Here is a 13,186-nt window from a genome sequence, read left to right on the forward strand (position 1 = left end):
GATGGAGAGGCTTTTAGTTGCCTTGTTGAAATGCTTTATACCTTTGTATTTGCACACACCCTTAACTAAAATTATGAAAGTGCCTCCATATGCCAAATAAATGAAGGATATTGTCACCAATGAAAGAAAAATACCGGAGGCTGAAATCTCCACCATGCCTGCAAAATATTTTTTGAAGGAAAAGTACCTCAGAAATTGGGAGAGCTAGGGATACCTAATATACCATGCTCCATTAAAAATAATTATGTCAAAACTGCTTTGTGTTATTTAGGAGTCGGTGTCAGTGTTATGCATGTCTATTTATATAGAAGACTTGATTTGAGAAGGATGGCACCTACTGAAATATCTTTGCAAATGGCTGATAAATCAACTGCTATACTTATTGGAATTTGTGAGGATGTTCTGATGGCTCGTGTCCGCGTCAGTATTTCCCCGAAGAGGAAGGGATGATGCAGCACAACTACGGTACGTATTTCCCTTAGTTATGAAACCAAGGTTATCGAACCAGTAGGAGAACCAAGCAACACTATGTAAATGGTACTTGCACACAAAGAACAAATACTTCCAACCCGACGCGTAAGAGGTGTTGTCAATCCCTCTCGGGTAAAAGATAGATTGGTTTGTATGAATTTGGATAAATAGATCTCGCGATAAAATAAAACAAAATAAATAAAGAAAAAGTGCAGCAAGGTATTTTTGGGTTTTTAGAATAATAGATCTAAAAACAAAAGCAAATAAAAATAGATCTCGAAGCAAATATGATAAAGGATAGATCCGGGGGGCGTAGGTTTCACCAGTGGCTTCTCTAGAGAAAAATAGCATACGGCGGGTAAACAAATTACTGTTGGGCAATTGATAGAAGTTCAAATAATTATGATGATATCCAGGCAATGATCATTATATAGGCATCACGTCCAAGAGTAGTAAACCAACTCCTGCCTGCATCTACTACTATTACTCCACACATCGACTGCTATCCAGCATGCATCTAGTGTATTAAGTTCATTTAGAAACGGAGTGATGCACTAAGAACGATGACATGATGTAGACAAGATCTATTCATGTAGGAATATATCCCATCTTGTTATCCTTAATAGCAGCGATCAATACGTGTCTGATGCGTCTTGAAGCTACGTCGTTATTTCCCCAAAGAGGAAGGGATGATGCAGCACAGCAGCGGTAGGTATTTCCCTCAGTGATGAGACCAAGGTTATCGAACCAGTAGGAGAACCAAGCAACACAACGTAAACAACACCTACACACAAATAACAAATACTCGCAACCCGACGTGTAAAAGGGGTTGTCAATCCCTTTCGGGCAACGACGCCTAGAGATAGGCAAACAGACGTGAGAGAGTTGTAAATATTGATAGATCGAACGCCAAATAAAATAAAGTGCATCAAGGTATTTTTGTATTTTTGGTTTAATAGATCTGAAAATAAAAGCAAAGAAAAATAGATCGCAAAGGCAAATATATTAAAGAAGAGACCCGGGGGCCGTAGGTTTCACTAGTGGCTTCTCTTGAAAAAAAATAGCAAACGGTGGGTGAACAAATTACTGTTGGGCAATTGATATAACTTCAAATAATCATGACGATATCCCGGCAATGATCATTATATAGGCATCACGTCCAAGATTAGTAGACCGACTCCTGCCTGCATCTACTACTATTACTCCACACATCGACCGCCATCCAGCATGCACCTAGTGTATTAAGTTCATGGAGAAACGGAGTAATGCAATAAGAACTATGACATGATGTAGACAAGATCTATTTATGTAGAAATAGACCCCATCGTTTTATCCTTAGTAGCAACAATACATACGTGTCAGTTCCCCTTCAGTCACTGGGATCAAGCACCGTAAGATCGAACCAACTACAAAGCACCTCTTCCCATTGCAAGATAAATAGATCAAGTTGGCCAAACAAAACCGAAATATCGGAGAAGAAATACGAGGCTATAAGCAATCGTGCATATAAGAGATCAAAGAAGACTCGAATAACTTTCATGGATAAAAAGATAGATCTGATCATAAACTCAAAGTTCATCCGATCCCAACAAACACACCGCAAAAAGAGTTACATCATGTGGATCTCCAAGAGACCATTGTATTGAGAATCAAAAGAGAGAGTGCAAGCCATATAGCTACTAACTACGGACCCGTGGGTCTACAAAGAACTACTCACGCATCATCAGAGAGGCACCAATGGAAGTGGTGAACCCCTCCGTGATGGTGTCTAGATTGGATCTGGTGGTTCTGGACTCTGCGGCGGTTGGAATTGATTTTCGTTGACTCCCCTAGGGTTTCTGAAATATTGGGGCATTTATAGAGCAAAGAGGCGGTTTAGGGGGCACCCGAGAGCACCCCTAGGTGCTTCTCCGGCTCACTGGATGTCTTATGGTCCAAAAAAAATCTCCAAAAAGTTTTGCTACGTTTGGACTCCATTTGGTATTGATTTCCTGCGGTGTAAAAAACATGCAGAAAACAGCAACTGGCACTTGGCACTATGTCAATAGGTTAGTACAAAAAATGATATAAAATGACTATAAAATGATTATAAAACATCCAAGAATGATAATATAACAACATGGAACAATCAAAAATTATGGATACGGTGGAGACGTATCGGCATCCCCAAGCTTAATTCCTGCTCGTCCTCGTTTAGGCAAATGATAAAACAAATTTTTTGATGTGGAATGCTGCCTAACATGTCATCTCATATTCTTTTCTTTATAGCATGGACATTTGGACTTTTATATGGTTCAAAGCAATAGTCTAGTTTTGACATGATAACTTAAATACTCAAGCATATCAACAAAGCAACCATGTCTTTCAAAATATCAACGCTAAAATAAGTTATCCCTAGCCAATCATGCTCAATCATTGATCCATTCATGAAACACACTCCCATGTTAACTACACCCAATGCTCAACTACGATCATAGTGCCTCCTAGTTGGTGCTTTTATAAGGGAAGATGGAGACTCAATTTTTTTTGTATAAAGTAAAAGAAAGGCCCTTCGCAGAGGGAAGTAGGGATTTGTAGAGGTGCCAGAGCTCAAAGCGGAAAACTTAGAGATAAAAACATTTTGGGAGGTGTGTCTTTCCCACCAACGAAAACGACTTAGAGGTCCCAACACTTTCCATGCTAGATATATCATAGGAGGTTTCCAAACAGAAAATAGAGTTTATTCCTTTTTCCACCATACTTTCACTTTCCATGGCTAACCGTATCCACGGGTGCCCTCCATACCAACACTTTCCAAGGAATTTATTATTTGACAACATAAAGTAAATTCATTTTTCATTTCGGGACCGGGCATCCCTAATACCTTTGCCTTACTCTCATGCATAACAAGTGAATAAACACTCATCGTGAGAATAACACATCTAGCATGGAAAATATTAGCCACCCCTCACCGCCTCGCGAGCGGTACGAACACACAGAAGAGAAGTTTATTTTGAAAATTAGAAATGGAACATACAAATTTGCTTAGAACGGCAAAAGAACACCTGATATAGGTAGATATAGTGGACTCATGTGGCAAAACTGGTTTAAAGGTTTTTGGATGCATAAGTAGTGATCATACTTAGCGCAAAATGAAGGCTAGCAAAAGATTGAGAAGCGACCAACCAAGAAATGAATAATCTCATAAGCGAGCATTAAGCATAATTAACACCTAATAATGCACCACAAGTAGGATGTAATTTCATTGCATGATTATTGACTTTCGTGCTTGCATAGGGAATCACAAACCTTAACACTGATATTCTTACTAAAGCACAATTACTCATCAACTTGACTCACATATCACATCATCATATCTCAAAACTATTACAAGGAATAAAGTTTATTTTGTCCAATGATCTTCATGAAAGTTTTTATTATATCCTTCTTGGATATCTATCACTTTGGAACTAATTTTCATGTGTTGCTTTTGATAAGCTCAAACAAATATAAGTGAAGATCATGAGCATAATATTTCTTTCTCTCAAATTAATTTAAGTGAAGCAAGAGAGAATTTCTTGAAAATTTACTAACTCTCAAATAAATCTAAGTGAAGCAAGAGAGCATTTTTTCGAAAATAACTAAGCACACCGTGCTCAAAAAGATATAAGTGAAGCACTAGGGCAATTTCATAGCTCATAAAAGTGAAGCATAGAGAGCAATTCTAACAAGTCATGGCATAATTTTGGCTCTCTCAAATAGGTGTGTCCATCAAGGATTCAAGACTTAAAAAGCAAAACAAAACAAGCAAAGACTCATATCATACAAGATGCTCCAAGCAAAACTCATAGTATGTGACGTATAAAAATATAGCTTCGAGTAAAATAGCGATGGTCGTTAGAAGAAAGAGGGGATGCCACTCGGCGCATCTGCAAGCTTAGTTGCTTGCTTCTCTTTGGATAATATCTTGGGATGCCATGGGAATCCCCAAGCTTAGGCTCTTCTTACTCCTTATTCCTTCATCCATTGTAAGATAACCCAAAACTTGAAAACTTCAATCACACAAAACTCAAACAGAACCTCTGTGAGATCCGTTAGTATAAGAAAGCAAATCACTACTATAAGTACTGTAGCAAACCAATTCATATTTTATTCTTGCATTATATCTACTGTATTCAAACTTTTCTATGGCAAAAACTCATCAAAGAAAACCATAGAATCATCAAAACAAGCACACAACGCAAAGAAAACAGAATCTGTCAAAAACAGAACAGTCTGTAGTAATCTGGATATTTCGAATACGTCTGTACCTCCAGAAATTCTTAAAAAATTATGACCACGTGAGAAATTTGAATATTAATCTTCTTCAAAAAGAATCAACTCAAAATCACTCTTCTGTTAAAAATGAGAATTATTTTTGTGAGCACAAAAGTTTCTGTTTTTCAGCAAGATCAAACAACTATCACCCAAGAAGATCATAAAGGTTTTGCTTGGCACAAACACTAATTAAAACAAAAAAACCACAATCATAACAGTAGTATAATTTTGCAAACACTCAAGAACAGAAAGCAAAAAGCAAAAATAAAATTTATTCATTGGGTTGCTATCGTTTTACGCCCCTAGCTAGGCATGAAGCAAGGATCTAAGTTTTGTCATCCTTGTCCAACTCTTCAATCAAACACTTAGAATTCTTCAAAGATTTGGCAAAAAGATTTTCAATGACAATACTCCTAGGAACAAATTTAAAGAATTCATTCTTGCCAAAAGGCTCTCTTATCACTTCAACAAAATCCGGGTGAATACTAACCATCTTAAGATCTTCTTTATTGCTATTACTAGAAGTTGCACCCTTGTTCTTGGTAACTTGAGTAACTTTGCTAATCTTTACGGGAGGTTTTTAATAGTTTTAGTGGAAGCAAAAGCCGTGCTTAGATTACTAAAGATTTCTTCTAGTTTGTCAATCCGAGACATGCTTTCTTCTATTCTTTCATGGATTATGGTCCTCTTTTCTTTTAACAACTTAAAAACTTCTCCCACTTTTGACCCAATCTTTGTGGCAAAATTATGCATATTTTTATCCATATTTTCAATATGATCTTTGGTAAGTATTTTCTTTTCAATAGCATCTAATCTTTCCATGACATGCTCAAGGGTCAAAGTTGTTTCATTAATCATAAGAGGCGGTGAGCCCACTAAATTTCCCATAGCTTTAAAAGCATCAAGAGAGGGACACATCAAGAAATTTCCACCGGTAATCTTGTCAAGGACGAATCTATACCAAGCCCACATAGAAACAACGAAGAAGAACAACGGTAGATTGCTTACGAATAGATCTATTATGAGCATTGCAAATTCTATACCAAGCATCTTTTAAATTTTCTCCTCCCCTTTGTTTAAAGTTGAGAACCTCGTTCTCGAGAGTGCACTCAATAGAGGAAGAACTATCCATGACAACAATAATGGCAAATAAGATTGCACACAAAAACAGATCCGGCAAGAAAATGACGAACGGAAAAGAGGGCGAATAACAAGGCAAATTTTTGTGAAGTGGTGGAGAGGAAAACGAGAGGCAAATGGCAAATAATGTAAATTGCGAGGAGATGAGATTTGTGATTAGCAACCTTGTATATGTTGAAGATCCTCCCCGGCAACGACGCCAAAAATGGTGCGTGGCCATGAGACTATCTTGACTTGATCCTCCCCGGCAACGGCGCCAGAAATTCCTTTTGATGCGGCTTGAAGCTACGTCGGTATTTCCCCGAGGAAGGGATGATGCAGCACAGCAGCGGTTGGTATTTCCCTCAGTGATGAGACCAAGCTTATCGAACCAGTAGGAGAACCAAGCAACACAACGTAAACAGCACGTGCACACAAATAACAAATACTCGCAACCCAACGTGTAAAAGGGGTTGTCAATCCCTTTAGGGCAACGACGCTTAGAGATAGGCAAACAGACGTGAGAGAGTTGTAAATATTGATAGACCGAACACCAAATAAAATAAAGTGCAGCAAGGTATTTTTGTAATTTTGGTTTAATAGATCTAAAAATAAAAGAAAAGGAAAATAGATCACAAAGACAAATATATTAAAGAAGAGACCCGGGGGCCGTAGGTTTCACTAGTGGCTTCTCTCGAGAAAAATAGCAAACGGTGGGTGAACAAATTACTGTTGGGCAATTGATATAACTTCAAATAATCATGACGATGTCCATGCAATGATCATTATATAGGCATCACGTCCAAGATTAGTAGACCGACTCCTGCCTGCATCTACTACTATTACTCCACACATCGACCGCTATCCAGCATGCATCTAGTGTATTAAGTTCATGGAGAAACGGAGTAATGCAATAAGAACGATGACATGATGTAGACAAGATCTATTTATGTAGAAATACACCACATCGTTTTATCCTTAGTAGCAACAATACATACGTGTCAGTTCCCCTTCAGTCAGTGGGATCAAGCACCGTAAGATTGAACCCACTACAAAGCACCTCTTCCCATTGCAAGATAAATAGATTAAGTTGGCCAAACAAAACCCAAATATCAGAGAAGAAATACGAGGCTATAAGCAATCATGCATATAAGGGATCAAAGAAGACTCAAATAACTTTCATGGATAAAAAGATAGATCTGATCATAAACTCAAAGTTCACCCGATCCCAACAAACACACCGCAAAAGACTTACATTATATGGATCTCCAAGAGACCATTGTATTGAGAATCAAAAGAGAGAGAGAGGAAGCCATCTAGCTACTAACTACGGACCCGTATGTCTACAAAGAACTACTCACGCATCATCGGAGAGGCATCAATGGAAGTGGTCAACCCCTCCGTGATGATGTCTAGATTGGATCTTGTGGTTCTGGACTCTGCGGCGGCTAGAATTGATTTTCGTTGACTCCCCTAAGGTTTCTGGAATATCGGGGTATTTATAGAGCAAAGAGGCGGTTCAGGGGGCACCCGAGGTGGGCACAACCCACCTGAGCGCGCCTGTGCCCCAGGCGCGCCCTGGTGGGTTGTGCTCCCCTCGGAGCACCCGTAGGTGCTTATCCAGCCCACTGGATGTCTTCTGGTCCAAAAAAATCTCCAGAAAGTTTTGCTACGTTTGGACTCCGTTTGGTATTGATTTCCTGCAATGTAAAAAACATGCAGAAAACAGCAACTGGCACTTGGCAATATGTAAATAGGTTAGTACCAAAAAATGATATAAAATGACTATTAAATGATTATAAAACATCCAAGAATGATACTATAACAGCATGGAACAATACAAAATTATAGATACGTTGGAGACGTATCAGTGTCTTGCCGCCCCTTCTATCACTTGGAAAGAACACCGCACGATCGAACCCATCACAAAGCACCTCTTCCCATGGCAAGAAAAATCGATCTAGTCGGCCTAACTAAACCAAAGATTCGAAGAAGAAATACTAGGCTATAAGTAATCATGCATATAAGAGATCAAAACTCAAATACCTTTCATGGATAAAATAGATCTGATCATAAACTCAAAGTTCATCGGATCCTAACAAACATACTGCAAAAGAGTTACATCAAATAGATCTCCAAGAGACCATTGTATTGAGAAATCAGAAAGAGAGAAGAAACCATCTAGCTATGCCTACGGACCCGTAGGGCTACAATGAACTACTCACGCATCATCGGAGAGGCACCAATGAGGATGATGAACCCCTCCGTGATGGTGTCTAGATTGGATCTGGTGGTTCTGGAACTTGCGGCGGCTGGAATTGTGTTTCGTCGACTCCCCTAGGGTTTTTGGATTTTCGGGGTATTTATAGAGCAAAGATGCGGTGCGAGAGGCGGCCGAGGTTGGCACAACCCACCAGGGCGCGCCTGGGCCCCCATGCGCGCCCAGGTGAGTTGTGCTCCCCTTGGAGCCCCCCTCTGGTACTTATTTGGCCAACAGGTGTCTTCTGGTCTAGAAAACTCTCCAAAAAGTTTTGCAGCGTTTCGACTCCTTTTGGTATTGATTTTCTGCGAAGTAAAGAACAAGCAAAAAATAGCAACTGGCACTGGGTACTATGTCAATAGGTTAGTCCCCAAAAAGGATATAAAGTTGCTATAAGATGATTGTCAAACATCAAAGAATGATAATATAACAACATGGAACAATGAAAAATTATAGATACATTGGAGACGTATTATCATCCCCAAGCTTAATTCCTGCTCGTGCTAGAGTAGGTAAATGATAAAAACAGAATTTTTGATGTGGAATGCCACCGAACATGTTCATCACATATTCTTTTCTTTTGTAGCATGGACATATGGACTTTTATATGGTTCACAACAATAGTCTAACTTTGACATGAAGATTTCAATACTCAAGCATATCAATAAGCAACCATGTCTTTCAGAATATCAACACTAGAGCAAGTTATCCCTAGCCCATTATGCTCAATCATTGATCCATTCATGAAACACACTTGCATATTAGCTACATCCAATGCTCAAGTACGATCATAGTGCCCCTTAGTTGGTGTTTTGTAAGAGAAGATGAAGACTCAAATAAAAATAAAAATTGCATAAAGTAAATAGAAAGGCCCTTCGTAGAGGGAAGTAGGGATTTGTAGAGGTGCCAGAGCTCAAAGTGAAACAAATGAGAGATAGAAATTTTGGGTGGCATGCTTTTCCTGTCAACGAAAACGATCGAGTAGTTCCCAATACTTTCCATGCTAGATATATCATAGGCGGTTCTCAAACAGAAAATAAAGTTTATTCCTTTTTCCACCATACTTTCACATTCCACGGCTAGCCGTATCCACGGGTACCGTCCATACCACCACTTTCCAAGGAATTTATTATTTGACAACATAAAGTAAATTCATTTTTCATTTTGGGACTGGGCATCCCTAATACCTTTGCCTTACTCTCATGCAATAACAAGTGAATAAACACTCATCGTGAGAATAACACATCTGGCATGGAAAATATTAGCCACCCCTCACCGCCTCATGAGCGGTACGAACACACAAAAGAGAAGTTTATTTTGAAAATTAGAAATGGCACATACAAATTTGCTTAGAGCGGCACGGGAATACCGCATATAGGTAGGTATGGTGGACTCATGTGGCAAAACTGGGTTTAAGGATTTTGGATGCACAAGTAGTATTTCTACTTAGTACAAGTGGAGGCTAGCAAAAATATTGAGAAGCATCCAACCAAGAAACGAAAAATCACATAAGCAAGCATTAAGCATAATGTAGCATCCCAAATTTTCAATTTGGAATGTCATACATAGGTCATCATATGCATGCCATATTTTATTTGCACTTTGGTTTTGATCCTAGAAATTCTAAGCAACTCAAGGACCCACGGAGAGAGTTGGGGATTTCATTCATTTTCATATTTGAATTTTTCCCAAATATTGAAAAGAGGATCATTTTGGTTTTAATTATTTTCTCTCCAAAATATTTCCAATATCAAAATAAAGGAGAGGAGATAATATGACTTCTACAAAATAAAAGAAATATTGGAGGAAAATGTTAAAATCAAATAATTATTTTATTTGGATTTTTATTGCTATTTTATTCGAATTAGAAAAATATGCATTTTTCAAAAATTGCATTTTTAGGACTAGAAAATGTTCACTATGTTCTAAATATTTTATTTAGACGGTGAAAATTGTTTTTGGCATTTTTAGAATTTTTCCTTTCAGAGGAATTTATTTAAAAAAAGGCTTCCGGACCGAACTGGGCCGCAGCCCAGCCGGCCCGCTCGCGCCACCGCCTCCGCCTCCGCCCCGTGCCGCCGGTGGACTCCTCGAGGAGTCCGGCTCCGCCTCGCCGCCACTGCCTCCTCTCCCAAGTCGGAGACCACGGGGGAGGGGGGGTCTTTAAAAGCCACCGCCCCGGGCCCCCTCTCGCCACCTCGTCCCGCAACGCCACCCGAGCCGCCCCGCCGCCAGCGCCGCTCGTCGCCGCAGCCCACCGCCCCGCGCCATCGCCTCACCCCGCCGAGCCGCCGCCCGCCGGATCCGAGCCGCCGCCGTTAACCTCGCCGCCCCGGTTTTTTTCGGTTTTCGGTAAAACCGTTTGGTTTTAAAAAAACCCTAGTTTCGGTTTTTTAGATTGGTTCGGTTTTCTTGGTTTTGCTTCGGTTTAGGATAATTTGTGAACGTTCGTTAGTTAGTTCATTTTAACGAACGAATTCGTTTGTTTGCCTCTGTTAGCGGACGTTCGTCCGATAGATTTTTCTTTTTCCGTTTATTTTCGGCCAGGGACCTATCCGCGATTATTTTTATCGTATATTAGGCCCTGATCTTTGAACCCTCGCAACTTTTTAACGTTCGTTCAAATCGAGTGAAACCAATGCCAAAATCTTCGTCTCGAGCCCCTCTTTCTGGTTAATCAACTTGAACATGATTTTGACAATTTAAAATTTGGTTTCAAGCAGATTTGTATTCGAAGTTCTTTTGATCGTAGTTTCAGTTCCGTAGCTCCGTTTTGATCGATTCTTTTTGCAAATTGAAGCTCTCCAGTTGAACTTTCAGATTGGATCTTCTTATTTGAGTTTTACCCTTGCATCTATGCTTGAGTGCTTATGTATGCTATTGTTTGTTTGCGATAGAATTCCCGGAGTGCGAAGCTTGCTACTACGAGTCTCTAGGTTTTGCAGATCGTCAGCAAGGTAAGTAACACATTGATCATACCCCTTTATTACCCAGTTTTTATGCATTAGTTACAATCCTCAAACACTGCATGATTAGGATGTGATTAACTTGTGGGTATTGGGAAGTAGATGATGAGGTAGAACCTATTGCCCTTTTATTATCAAACCCTTGGGAGTTACTTCTACGTTATGCTTATATTGCCATGCTATGCTCGTAGACATGGATTGGGTTTGAGTGTATCCATGACAGATGTGTGATTGTTAATTAATGGTTAACTTAAGGTGGCTACTTAAATACACATCTAGGTGGATTGGTTGCGGGCACCTGGAGAATCCAGTGTTGTCCTAGGATATCCCGGAGTACCCGTGTGATCATCCTATGGTTCGCCACCCAGCTCAAAGGGATCATAAGATTATTCATGCTAGAAACTTCCGTGTGCAGCCACAAGCTATTATGGGCTCTAGCATAGTTGAGTATGTTGCATGACCTCTTTCAGTGGCGGGCTAGCAGATGTGGGGGAAAGTAGGTGTAACTGTCCACCCAGAGTAAAGAGTTAGTGCTTCTGAAAGACTGTGTCTCGGTCATCCGTTTCTCAAACACCATGTAGTGCGAGAAATCCAACGGAGGAGATCGAGTCTTGTGGGGAAAAGTGCGCAAACCTCTGCAGAGTGTACAAACTAATCATGGTTAGCCGTGTCCCCGGTTATGGACATCTTGAGTATCTGGTTCTTGGATTATCATGTTGATCTCATCATTCTAAATTAATTTGTTGGGTTATTAATACTGCTTAATTGGGATTGAGTTGGAGGAACCTTCTCAATGTTTAACAACTACCATGATAGTTAAACAAAATATATTCCTTTGATGTAGGAAAAATTGGCTTTTCGCAAAAACATATTAACCATAGAGCCTCGACCAGCCATATATGCATGTAGTGATAGCATTTATTCTGTTCATTGCTCTACTGTGTTATTTTGCCAGCATATTCCATGTGCTGACCCGTTTCGGGCTACAACATATCATGTTGCAGACTTTTCAGACGAAGAGTAAGGTGCGCTAGGTCGTTGTCGTGCACTCAGCTATGCCGTTGGAGTTGATGGACTCACTTTATCTTCCAAGCCTTCCGCTGTTATCTTTTTAGATGGCCTTAAGCCATATTTATTGTAATAAGATCTCTTTTGAGACATTCGATGTAATATGTGTGTGATTGCACTCTGTTACAAATCCTTCAAGTACTGTGTGTGTCAGCATTACCGATCCAGGGATGACACTTATACATAGAGATTTGACCGTCTGAGGTCGTATCGCTACAAGATGGTATTAGAGCACACGCTGATTGTAGGACACGACCACTAAGATGAGCCATAAGTCACTCTTGTCTACTCATTTCTGACTCCTCTCCATTCTCCACTCTATAGGATAGCGTGCTTAAGGAACAAGTTTGCACAACCGGATGAAGACACACCTTTTGGACGCCACTTGAAGGAAGTCACTAGGTACCTGAACATCGGAATACCAAGCTTCACCGGGACCTACACCGCCACTTTACCAGAAGAGGAGCGTTGGATGATTCGAGTTCAAGTTCCAGGAAGGACATTCACGCCAGTTACTGAGCCCATAGAGTTTCCTTTGATGCACCAACCTGGAGTCTAGGAAAGAGCATGGCAGCACACATCGCCATGGGACGCATCAGCGAAGTTTATCACAAGGATCTTAAGGACACCATCTACCAAATATGTGGGCGCCGAGATGAGCAATGGGAGATGATCAGCACTAGGAGGGACATGTCCATTGCAGGTTTCATCCAGGAATTAAATCAGCACATTCGTTGCCAGGAGAACCAAATGTGCGCAAGCATGATAGATCTGAAGAAGGTGATGACCAGGAACATGGAGCTAGAAGAGGAACTCAAGTCTACACGCGACGGATATGAGGAGGAAATTGCAATACTAGTGGAGAAGAATGACGACCTGACGAGGAAGCTAGGAGTATTCATGGGAGACCCCGCGCCAGGAGGAGATGACGACCATCCCGATGACATCCGTTCGGAAGACTACATCATCATCGACGACACCGACTGCGACCCCGTCAGTAGTGATG

Source organism: Aegilops tauschii, chromosome 3 (genome assembly GCF_002575655.3).
Source record: "Aegilops tauschii subsp. strangulata cultivar AL8/78 chromosome 3, Aet v6.0, whole genome shotgun sequence".
NCBI lineage: Eukaryota > Viridiplantae > Streptophyta > Magnoliopsida > Poales > Poaceae > Aegilops > Aegilops tauschii.